General features: G+C 42.2%; 1 non-coding gene across 1 annotated transcript; it reads left to right on the forward strand.

Annotated features, from left to right (window-relative positions):
• The first annotated feature begins 1,243 nt into the window (after positions 1-1,243).
• Trnas-cga (transfer RNA serine (anticodon CGA)) lies at positions 1,244-1,318 on the forward strand. Its single transcript has one exon. It is a non-coding gene; the product is annotated as a tRNA-Ser (tRNA).
• Positions 1,319-11,915: the final 10,597 nt, after the last annotated feature.

Here is an 11,915-nt window from a genome sequence, read left to right on the forward strand (position 1 = left end):
GTTTCCGTACGGTTTCAGAGTGCAAATACTCCGACGTGCGGGATTGTCCCTTTGAAAGAGCATAGCCGATTTCCTTCCCCATCCTTCCGTAATCCGATGGGAGCGATGACTTCTTCCAAATCAACCAACCAAACCCACTGCGATGTGCGCCGGTGGCCAACGCGGGGCGTGACTGAGCTAGCGGTGTTGATGAAGCGGGCTGCGCTTGAATGTCTGGGCAGTGGAGTCAGATACGGTGAGATCAAGGAAACACACCCCTGGTAGCTGTGGTGCGAGTAGCTGCCATGGGCCTGTGTGTGGCGTTGGCCTGACCCGTCTGAAGTGGCGTCAGGCCGAAGGTTGACTGAGGTGGCAGTTACAACTGCAAGGATGGAAGCGGTCAACGTGGGCAGTGTGTGGACAGCCAATTACGAAGCCACTGAGCTGGTGTGCCAGAGACGCAGTTTTGGCCCTCCACGAAGTGTCGACACGGGACGTGGCCTCAAAGTGTGGGTTCAAAACCTGGTCAGAAGGGCTGTTGATGTCCTTTCCGGGCAACAAGACGCCAATTCCAAAGGATACACAGACATGGGCTTCCGCATTACAAGAGAAGCACTAACAGTTTGCTTTAGTGACCGATCGTGGAGTACTGGTCGGTTGATCTGATTCAAGCCGTGTTTGGCGTAGACTGTAGGGTGAAGAACACAAGCGGTGTGCACTGAGTGTAACAATTTCTCAATCACACTTCACACGGAACATCAAAGTCCGTAGTGTTGTGTATCGAGGTTAGTTTGCTTGCAAGCTGGGCGTGTTTCTCTTGTCGTAATGGGAGCTATGTTAATATCACCTGTTATTATTACGCTGTGGCTGTAGCAAGGATTAAAAATGCTGGTGTACAGGTAATTGTAACTGCTAATTTTGCATAGGTAGTGTTTTAGTTGCTTGACAGTAGTGTCGCTAATAGTGAGCAGCTGGTGAGGAAAGTGGTTAGCAGATCTAGTATTTTAAATGTAAACATATGACACCCTAATTAAATTTGAGGGCCGATTTTCTTATGTAATTCTATAATGAAATTTTCACTCTACAGCGGTGTGTGCGCTGATATGAAACTTAGACTAAAACTGTGTACCGGACCGAGACTCGAACTCGGAACCTTTGCGTTTCGAGGGCAAGTGCTCTACCAACTGAGCTACTCAAGCACGACTCACGCCCCGTCCTCACAGCTACTGCCGCAATTATGGCTGTGAAGACGGGACGTAAGTCGTGCTTGGGTAGCTCAGTTGGTAGAGCACTGGCCCTCGAAAGGCAAAGGTCCCGAGTTCGAGTCTCGGTCCGGCACACAATTTTAATCTGATGTAATTCTGTTTGCAAGCTATTTACAGTCTGTAAAAAAAATTATGAAAGCAATCCGTCCATAAGCCCCGGTGGGAATATAGTCACCGACTGACCACCGTGTCTCCCTCTCCCAATGGCGTCACTCAATGCGATTGGAGGGAGTGGCGTCAAAACACCACTCTCCCTGCCGTTATTAGTTTACGTGCGCGGGAACCGCTACTGCTTGGTTAAGCAGCTCCTCAATTGGCATCAGACGGCTGAGCACACCCCCACCAAGGAAAAATCCCTGGTAGTAACGGTGGTCTAGGGGGACCGGCACGGTAGCTCAGTGTGTTCGGTCAGAGGCTTAGCTGCCCTCTGTAATAAAAAAACTGAGTGAATGGATCAATAACGAACTTCAACGGGCGTCAGGGGACGTCCGCCACGAACAATTGCAACGAACTATAACGAACAAAATGAACTAAAAAAAAATAAGAAATAAAAAAAAGGGGTAGCGTCTTTGATTCATAATCAAAACGTCTTCGGTCCCGGGTTCTATCCCCGCCACTGCCTAAATTTTGATAAATAATCAGCATTGGCGACCGAAGACTTCCGGCATAAGAAGTCAGCCTCATTCTGCCAACGGCCTAGTCAAAGAGGGCGGAGGAGCGGATAGAGGTTCAGGGCACTCTCTTGTCCTAGGGGTGGGAAATTGCCCCTAAAGGCGGAAGAATCAGCAATGATCAACGACATGAGGATGCAGAAGGCAATGGAAACCACTGTATTAAAGACACGTAACGTGTATCCAGAGGACATGTGGCCTGTAATTGAAGAAGTGTCATGATGATCTCTCCATTGGCAAAAGATTCCGGAATAGTCCCCCATTCGGATCTCCGGGAGGGGACTGCCAAGGGGGAGGTTACCATGAGAAAAAGATTGAATATTCAACGAAGGGATAACGTTCTACGAGTCGGGGCGTGGAATGTCAGAAGCTTGAACGTGGCAGAGAAACTAGAAAATCTGAAAAGGGAAATGCAAAGGCTCAATCTAGATATAGTAGGGGTCAGTGAAGTGAAGTGGAAGGAAGACAAGGATTTCTGGTCAGATGAGTATCGGGTAATATCAACAGCAGCAGAAAATGGTATAACAGGTGTAGGATTCGTTATGAATAGGACGGTACGGCAGTGGGTGTGTTACTGTGAATAGTTCAGTGACCGGGTTGTTCTAATCAGAATCGACAGCAGATCAACACCGACAACGATAGTTCAGGTATACATGCCGACGTCGCAAGCTGAAGATGAACAGATACAGAAAGTGTATGAGGATATTGAAAGGGTAATGCAGTATGTAAAGGGGGACGAAAATCTAATAGTCATGGGCGACTGGAATGCAGTTGTAGGGGAAGGAGTAGAAGAAAAGGTTACAGGAGAATATGGGCTTGGGACAAGGAATGAAAGAGGAGAAAGACTAATTGAGTTCTATAACAAGTTTCAGCTAGTAATAGCGTATACCCTGTTCAAGAAGCACAAGAGGAGGAGGTATACTTGGAAAAGGCCGGGACATACTGGAAGATTTCAATTAGATTACATCATGGTCAGACAGAGATTCCGAAATCAGATACTGGATTGTAAGGCGTACCCAGGAGCAGATATAGACTCAGATCACAATATAGTAGTGATGAAGAGTAGGCTGAAGTTCAGGAAGAATCATTAGTCAGGAAGAATCAATACGCAAAGTACTAAGGAATGACGAGATATGTTTGAAGTTCTCTGACGCTATAGATACAGCAATAAGGAATAGCGCAGTAGGCAGTACAGTTGAAGAGGAATGGACGTCTCTAAAAAGGGCCATCACAGAAGTTGGGAAGGAAAACATAGGTACAAAGAAGGTAGCTGCGAAGAAACCATGGGTAACAGAAGAAATACTTCAGTTGATTGATGAAAGGAGGAAGTACAAACATGTTCCTGGAAAATCAGGAATACAAAAATACAAGTCGCTGAGGAATGAAATAAATAGGAAGTGCAGGGAAGTTAAGACGAAATGGCTGCAGGAGAAATGTGAAGACATCGAAAAAGATATGATTGTCGGAAGGACAGACTCAGCATACAGGAAAGTCAAAACAACCTTTGGTGACATTAAAAGCAATGGTGGTAACATTAAGAGTGCAACGGGAATTCCACTGTTAAATGCAGAGGAGAGAGCAGATAGGTGGAAAGAATACATTGAAAGTCTCTATGAGGGTGAAGATTTGTCTGATGTGATAGAAGAAGAAACAGGAGTCGATTTAGAAGAGATAGGGGATCCAGTATTAGAATCGGAATTTAAAAGAGCTTTGGAGGACTTACGGTCAAATTAGGCAGAAGGGATAGATAACATTCCATCAGAATTTCTAAAATCACTGGGGGAAGTGGCAACAAAACGACTATTCACGTTGGTGTGTAGAATATATGAGTCTGGCGACATACCATCTGACTTTCGGAAAAGAATCATCCACACAATTCCGAAGACGGCAAGATCTGACAAGTGCGAGAATTATCGCACAATCAGCTTAACAGCTCATGCATCGAAGCTGCTTACAAGAATAATATACAGAAGAATGGAAAAGAAAATTGAGAATGTGCTAGGTGACGATCAGTTTGGCTTTAGGAAAAGTAAAGGGACGAGCGAGGCAATTCGGACGTTACGGCTAATAATGGAAGCAATGCTAAAGAAAAATCAAGACACTTTCATAGGATTTGTCGACCTGGAAAAAGCGTTCGACAATATAAAATGGTGCAAGCTGTTCGAGATTCTGAAAAAAGTAGGGGTAAGCTATAGGGAGAGACGGGTCATATACAATATGTACAACAACCAAGAGGGAATAATAAGAGTGGACGATCAAGAACGAAGTGCTCGTATTAAGAAGCGTGTAAGACAAGGCTGTAGCCTTTCGCCCCTACTCTTCAATCTGTACATCGAGGAAGCAATGATGGAAATAAAAGAAAGGTTCAGGAGTGGAATTAAAATACAAGGTGAAAGGATATCAATGATACGATTCGCTGATGACATTGCTATCCTGAGTGAAAGTGAAGAAGAATTAAATGATCTGCTGAACGGAATGAACAGTCTAATGAGTACACAGTATGGTTTGAGAGTAAATCGGAGAAAGACGAAGGTAATGAGAAGTAGTAGAAATGAGAACAGCGAGAAACTTAACATCAGGATTGATGGTCACGAAGTCAATGAAGTTAAGGAATTCTGCTACCTAGGCAATAAAATAACCAATGACGGACGGAGCAAGGAGGACATCAAAAGCAGACTCGCTATGGCAAAAAAGGCACATCTGGCCAAGAGAAGTCTACTAATATCAAATACCGGCCTTAATTTGAGGAAGAAATTTCTGAGGATGTACGTCTGGAGTACAGCATTGTATGGTAGTGAAACATGGACTGTGGGAAAACCGGAACAGAAGAGAATCGAAGAATTTGAGATGTGGTGCTATAGACGAATGTTGAAAATGAGGTGGACTGATAAGGTAAGGAATGAGGAGGTTCTACGCAGAATCGGAGAGGAAAGGAATATGTGGAAAACACTGATATGGAGAAGGGATAGGATGATAGGACATTTGCTAAGACATGAGGGAATGACTTCCATGATACTATAGGGAGCTGTAGAGGGCAAAAACTGTAGAGGAAGACAGAGATTGGAATACGTCAAGCAAATAATTGAGGACGTAGGTTGCAAGTGCTACTCTGAGATGAAGAGGTTAGCACAGGAAAGGAATTCGTGGCGGGCCGCATCAAACCAGTCAGTAGACTGATCACAAAAAAAAAAAAAAAAAAAAAAAGAAGTAGCTAACGGTAATCGATCCTGAGTCCTTCACATGGTAGGCAACCTCAGGTACGTCTGCGGACGTACAATGACGGAAAAAATAGCAACATCAAATAATAATTAACGCATATAAACGTAATTTCTGGAGTAGTTTTGTCTAGGTATTTAACATTGAAAGCAATTGACAATGTGAACTGCTGGTAAATTAACAACCGGTGTAACCTGCCAGAATGCTGAATGCAAGCATGCAAACATGAATGCATTGTGTCGTACAGGTGCCGGGGGATGTAGTTCCTGGCCTGTTGCGCTTGGTCGCTCAATACAAGGACGGTTAATACTGGTTGTGGAAGATGCTGGAGTTGTTGTCCGATAATGTGCCATATTGGAGACAGATTTATTGATCGAGCAGGCCAAACCCATAGGTTGGTACTCTGTAGAGCTTGTTGAGTTACAACAGCGGAATGTGGGCGAACCTTATCCTGTTCGAAAGGCTCCTGGAATGCTGTTCACAAATGGCAGCACAACAGGTTAAATCATGGCATTGGAGTACAAATTCGCAGTCAGGTTGCGTGGGATAATCACGAGAGTCCTCCTGCTGTGATACGAAATCACATACCAGAACATAACTCCAGGCGTAGGTCTGGTGTGTCTAGAACGGAAACAGGTTGGTTGCAGGCCCTTAACTGCCCTCCTCCTAACCAACACACGTCCATCTCTGGCACAGAGGCAGAACCAGCTTTCGTCAGAAAACAGACCTCCATCAGTGCCCTTCAATGAGCTCTCCCTTGACACCACAGAAGTCACAAATTGGGGTAGTTTCGTGTCAGTGGAATGCACGCTACAGATCGTCTAACTCGAAGCTGTCCTCCAAGTAACCGATTTGTAACAGTTTGTTGTGTCACTGCTGTGCCAACACCTGCTACAGATGCAGTACGATGCGTCTGAGCAATATACCGAATTCGATGGTCATCCTTCTTGTTAGTGCTACGTGACCGTCCGGCGGCTGGTCTTCTTGCGACCGTATTTTCTGCTGACCACCACTGTCAGCAGTCATGTACAGTGGTTACATTCCTGCCAAATCCTTCTGCAGTATCGAAGAAGGAATATCCAGCTTCTCGAAGCCCTGTTAAACGACCTCGTTCAAATTCAGTGAAGTGTTCATAATAGGCATTCTTGACTAGCATCAACTCATCACGTCCGATCTGAAAGGTAACTAACGCTGGTGACGTCACAGCGTGTATTTAAAGCAAATCTGATTTGCATCCCGATAGTGGGCTACTAGCGCCACTTTTAATGCGACTGGAGTCAATTTGATTAGATACCATCTTTCAGGTGCAGAAACATTTCTATCAACTTTCGTTTATGCCCCACAACTCCTTCTTGGTATTGTGGTTTCTTTTTCGTCAGTGAATTTTCATTTTGTGTTTACTGTATGTTGTATTTTTCGGCCCAAAAGGGCGAACATTTTGAGCTGTTTATGTTCTTTTTGTTGCCTCCAATTTTAAGTGTTACTGCGACAGTATTAATCTCAAAATTTTTCATAATTGTACTGAATATATTTTGATTCATTTGCTGGCTTATTCTAATGTATGAAGTGTACCGAGCCCAAATATTTAATTCAGTTCATCAGATTCCTATTTTGTTAATTCTCAAAGAAGATTTTTTTATTGAATAAAAATTGTCAAAATAAGCCCCCATCTGCACAGCTCTAGCTCGAACCCCACTCTACTCAAATTCTACGCTATACAATCAGAAAACAAAACACACAAACGACGCACAACAGGAATAAAAACATATGTACAGAACGTACACCGACACCACTGAAGTAAAACTGTTTTAAACTTAAAAGCTCGTTAAGTAATGTCTTCGGACTACCTTCCCAATGACATGCTGTTAAATTATAAAAATGAGTAAATGCAATACATGTACAAATTCACTTTCATAATTAATCTAATTTTACGTGAGCAATCAAAACAAACACGATCTCGCAGTTTTTAGGTCTAAAATAGAAAAACAAACAATGAACATTATGTAATCCATCTATAAAAATAAAACAGTGGATAACCAATAGGTGTCGAAATATGTCCGGGTAAAGTAGAAAAGTGAAACATTAGGTTTTGCAGAAATCCGAGATTAAACACTTAGATAAAACAGTTTCAGATATCAAAACGAATCTGAACGGAAAAAAAACACCTTCATAGACATGAAGACATATGATTTTCGATCAGCTTTCGATAGGCTGACTATACACTGAAGCGCCAAAGAATCTGGTATAGGCATGCGTATTCAAATACAGAGATATGTAAACAGGCAGAATACGGCAAGGCCTATATGAGACAACAAGTGTCTGGCGCAATTGTTAGATCGGTTAGTGCTGCTACAATGGCAGGTTATCAAGATTTGAGTTTGCCACGTGGAGTGCCATGCCACGGATTGCACGGCCCCTCCCCGAAGGTTCAAGTCCTCCCTCATGTATGGGTCTGTGTGGTGTTCTGAGCATAAGTTAGTTTGTGTGTAAGTCTAGGGAGCATAAGTTAGTTTGTGTGTAAGTCTAGGGACCGATGACCTCAGCAGTTTGGTCCCTTAGGAATTCACACACATTTGAACGTTTCAATATGATTTGAGTTTGAACGTGATGTTATAGCCGGTGCACGAGTGATCGGACGCAGCATGTCCAACGTAGCGATGAAGTGTGGATTGTCCAGTACGACCGTTTCACGAGCGTACCGTGAATATCAGGAATCTGGTAAAACATCAAAGAAATCTCCACCCCCTCGTAATCTTATGGAGTTATGGACAGCCCTGCAGGATTTATGGTGTCAATTCCCTCCAACACTTCTTCAGACATTAGTCGAGTCCATGCCACGTCATGTTGCGGCACTGCTGCGTGCTCGCGAGGGTCCTGCGCGATGTTAGACAGTTGTACCAGTTTCTTTGGCTCTTCTGTGTATACCATACGTACGAAAGGAATCAGAAGGCTAACAAATATATTTTGAAGCAGTATTTCTACAGCAGCTACTAGTCACTCCGAAATCAGTGGTAACCGCATAAATTAATCACAGATCACTCGGTCTCGCGGAAACACAGTCCCGAGGTCTGAGTGAGAAACAATTGAAACCAAGATAATTCTCAGAATGCAGTGCTATCATCTTAGTCGAGAGAAACGTACTTACAAAGTTAGAGAACAAGATGACTGGATAGATGCTACAACGGCGCTTTGTGCATAAAAAGTTGGGAGAGGTCAGTGGAAAGGACGCATTTATAAGAAAAAAGCTGAACATTCAGCAGAAAAACTAAAACAATAATTTACCAACAGCCGTATGTATTATAGAAATTTCTTTTATGAACTTCTTATGTGCTACCAGTTTCGGTATAACATTGATTTAGTTATTAAGGTTACGGATATTCAGAGCAGACGGGGGTTTACTACCGCTGCTTGTTCTCACTTGTCACTTAGTCTCCCACTTCATCTCCTTACTCAATGTCTCTGTGCTTGACGCATGAGAACTAACTTTCATAAACAACAATCTTCTATTCGAAAACCGTCGTTAATCACCGTTGTTAATCCTATCTATTTCCACCACTCATGTCAAACATCTTCAGTTCTTATCGAGCTGTGTTATTTATCATATAGCTTGAACTTTTATCAGTTTACTTCCACTGAGACATTTCGCTTTTACTCTTGCCATTTGAACTCTTAATATTCAGACACCGATTTCTCTTTTATCCACCGTCAACTTCTACTTTCCGTCTTTTGACATTATCTTCCACCTTCCTCATTTGCTGTAGTTTCATATTTAAATTTTCTCTTTACATAAATTACATTCTGTATCTCCTATGTTAACCAAGGATTTATAACAGCGTTTGTCTTTTGCATCCTTTTTCCCCTTCTGCTTCAATTATTTCATCTCTCAAACCTACTTGTTCTATTGTACTCTGCGTGGGGGCTTAATTAAATATTATGCAAATACTTTTAATGTTAGTAGCTGACTGTCCGGTTACGCAGTCTCGGAACCGGTTGGCCCTGTATTAGTACGCAATCTGACTGCATAGAATAACAACAAAGAGTGAAAGAAAACTTCCGTTAACACAACTAATTAATTAAGTCCCCAGCAACTATAAAACCTACGAAACAACAAAACACAAGTGTAACTGTTCTGTGTGTGGAAGTGAGATTCAACGTACACATCTGGCACGGTTCTTCCTCAAAAAGACAAGATGTTTTAAATACCATTTACACTGAATTAATTAAATAAAACTGAAATACTATACTTGCACATAGAAACCAGAATTACACTCTAATACATGAACACAAGCCAGATGCTTTGTTGACTGAACCTGTGACCAAGAGGCATTATTGTTTAAGACATTTGAAATAAAAATAAAAAATTTATTACCTTCACATATATTGACGAAACATACACTCTGATCATTACAACATCCGCAATCGAACAGCATCGGCTGTCTAGCCCATCAGAACAACTGCATACAACATGCTCACAACTAGTCACGGCTACATCGGAACTCCTACTGCCCACTTCTCAATGTGCACTCTCCACGACGACTTGTCGACAAGAACTCTCCACCACCACATCTCAACAAGCACTCTCCACTACCACATCTCAACAAACACTGCCAGTGGAGGCGGCTGAATAATACTCTTTGGCGCAATCTCTGGCGCTGTGACTCAGTGTAGCCACCTTTCAACTCCTGTCATCCGTTTCAGTCAATCATTGTCTAATGTCCCATTTCAAACTGTCAACAACTTCATGTTTTTTCAATTTATCACATCCTACCTTATTAATTTCCTACTTACCTCCATTTTCCTCATTTTTAATCTACAAGTCATTACCAATAAATTACGATCAGAATCCACTTCTGCTCCTGCATTTATTTTTCTGTTTAAAATCTAGTTTTGAAATCTCTGTCTTCCTGTTATGTAGACCATCTGAAACTTTCTGATATCTCCAGCTCGAACTGCTGCATACTGCCTTGATTCATGAGTCTTACACAAACTGGTAGCAATGATTAAACAAAGCTATACCACGAAACTACCCCTTTCATCTGCTTCCCTGAGCCCATGGTCTCCCAACATATTTCTATCTCTTCCTTTTCCTACAAATGAATTCCGATCCCTCACTACGATTCAAGTTTTATCTCCCTTAAATATCTAAATAATTTTGTTTTATCTCATCAAATATGCCCTGCAAACCTACTAGGCACATAAACTTGTATTACCGTGGGGTGTATTGACTTCGTGTCCATTTTGACTTAAGCAGTGTCTTCAATATGCTGTTCATAATATCCCTTACCTTGTATTTCTCTTCTTATTTGTTATTACAGCAAGTCTTACATTACACTTGTTGGATATTGTATTTATAAGCCTGTGTTCATTGATCCGAAGTCCTTATTCTCCCGCCTCACTAATTCCCATTATATCCAACTTATCCATTTCCCTTTCTAAATTCTTTAGCATATCTAACACATTTAAGGGTCTAACATTACATGCTTCGACCCGCAAATGCTAGTTTCGTTATCCCTGATAATTTCTTTCAGAACAGTCGCCAAGAAGATGACATAATCATTAAGCAGCCCTGTAGAGATCCAAGCCGTCAAGTAAAATTAATACCGTATGTGGTTTTTGTTTGTTTTCTGATACTCATTCCCACTACATAAAGCCTGTGTAAGATAGTATTACAAGGTCTGATCAGTACATCATCCAGAATGTAGTTGCTGTAACTACTTAAAAGGCTACGGCCCATCTTCAGGAATCACAGGTTAGTCTGGGCTTCCGACAGAGTCCCCGCTGTTGTGGTTGGAGTTCTGATATGGATGCCATTCAGGCCATCGCTCCATAGCAAAGACTATTGTTCAAATATTTTAGAGAGGACAATCCTATAACAGAGTTCCTGGCATCCTCACGTTTTTTTCTGTTCTGTTGATCGAATGCACACACTTATCTTGGAAGAGTTCTTTCATAGCGGGTTCGATTTATAGTACCTAGATAATTTTGTTTTGGCATTTGTCAGATCTCCCTGCACTGCAACAAAGTTTTTGCTACGAACAGCAAGGGGCCGTATCATCAGCACAGAGAAAATTTAATTTATTCGAAGTCAGCGGTTGATTCTTGTGCTACATGTTGAAGAGCGATGGAGGTAGTCCACTTCCTTAAGTAGGCTATTTTTCTGTGCTCTCCAGTCAGTACTATGTCTTTGGAAGTCAACGAAAAACAATCACCGTCGCAGAAATAAGGTGCTAAACTCGGTGAAATGTAGTACCTGGGAAGGTTGTAGAATTTATGTACCAGCCAGTGACTGAAACTGTCATATGCTGTTGTCAGATCCGCGAAAGCCACACTAGTAACATAAAGAGTTTCAAACTCATACTTTACTAAGATTCAAGAGCTGCCATGTGCAGCTTCGACCAAGTTGAAACGCTGCAAACAGAAGACCGATAATACACACAAATCTGTTCAAAAACACTCGTTCTAGCTGTTTGTAAAGGCGGCTGAAAAGGCTAACTTGTATATAGTGCTTGGCAGTCGTTTCTTCCCTTCCTTGGTTTAAGATGAAGTATACTGTACTCTTCCGTCATATCTGTGGTATTTGGCATCTGCTGTTACAAGTGTTGAGAACCTGTAGGATCCACTATTTTGTTGATAGGTGACAGGTCTTAATTTGCTCTAATGGAATGTCGTCTAAGCCGGCAACTCTAGCGGTTTTCTTTTTCTTGGCAGCCACTTTGAGTTCTAGTATCTGAAATAGGCTAGTAAGGGCGTCACATTCCTTCACCCCTACATAGTGTATCTCAGG

This window comes from Schistocerca serialis, chromosome 9 (genome assembly GCF_023864345.2).
Source record: "Schistocerca serialis cubense isolate TAMUIC-IGC-003099 chromosome 9, iqSchSeri2.2, whole genome shotgun sequence".
NCBI classification, from domain to species: Eukaryota; Metazoa; Arthropoda; class Insecta; order Orthoptera; family Acrididae; genus Schistocerca; species Schistocerca serialis.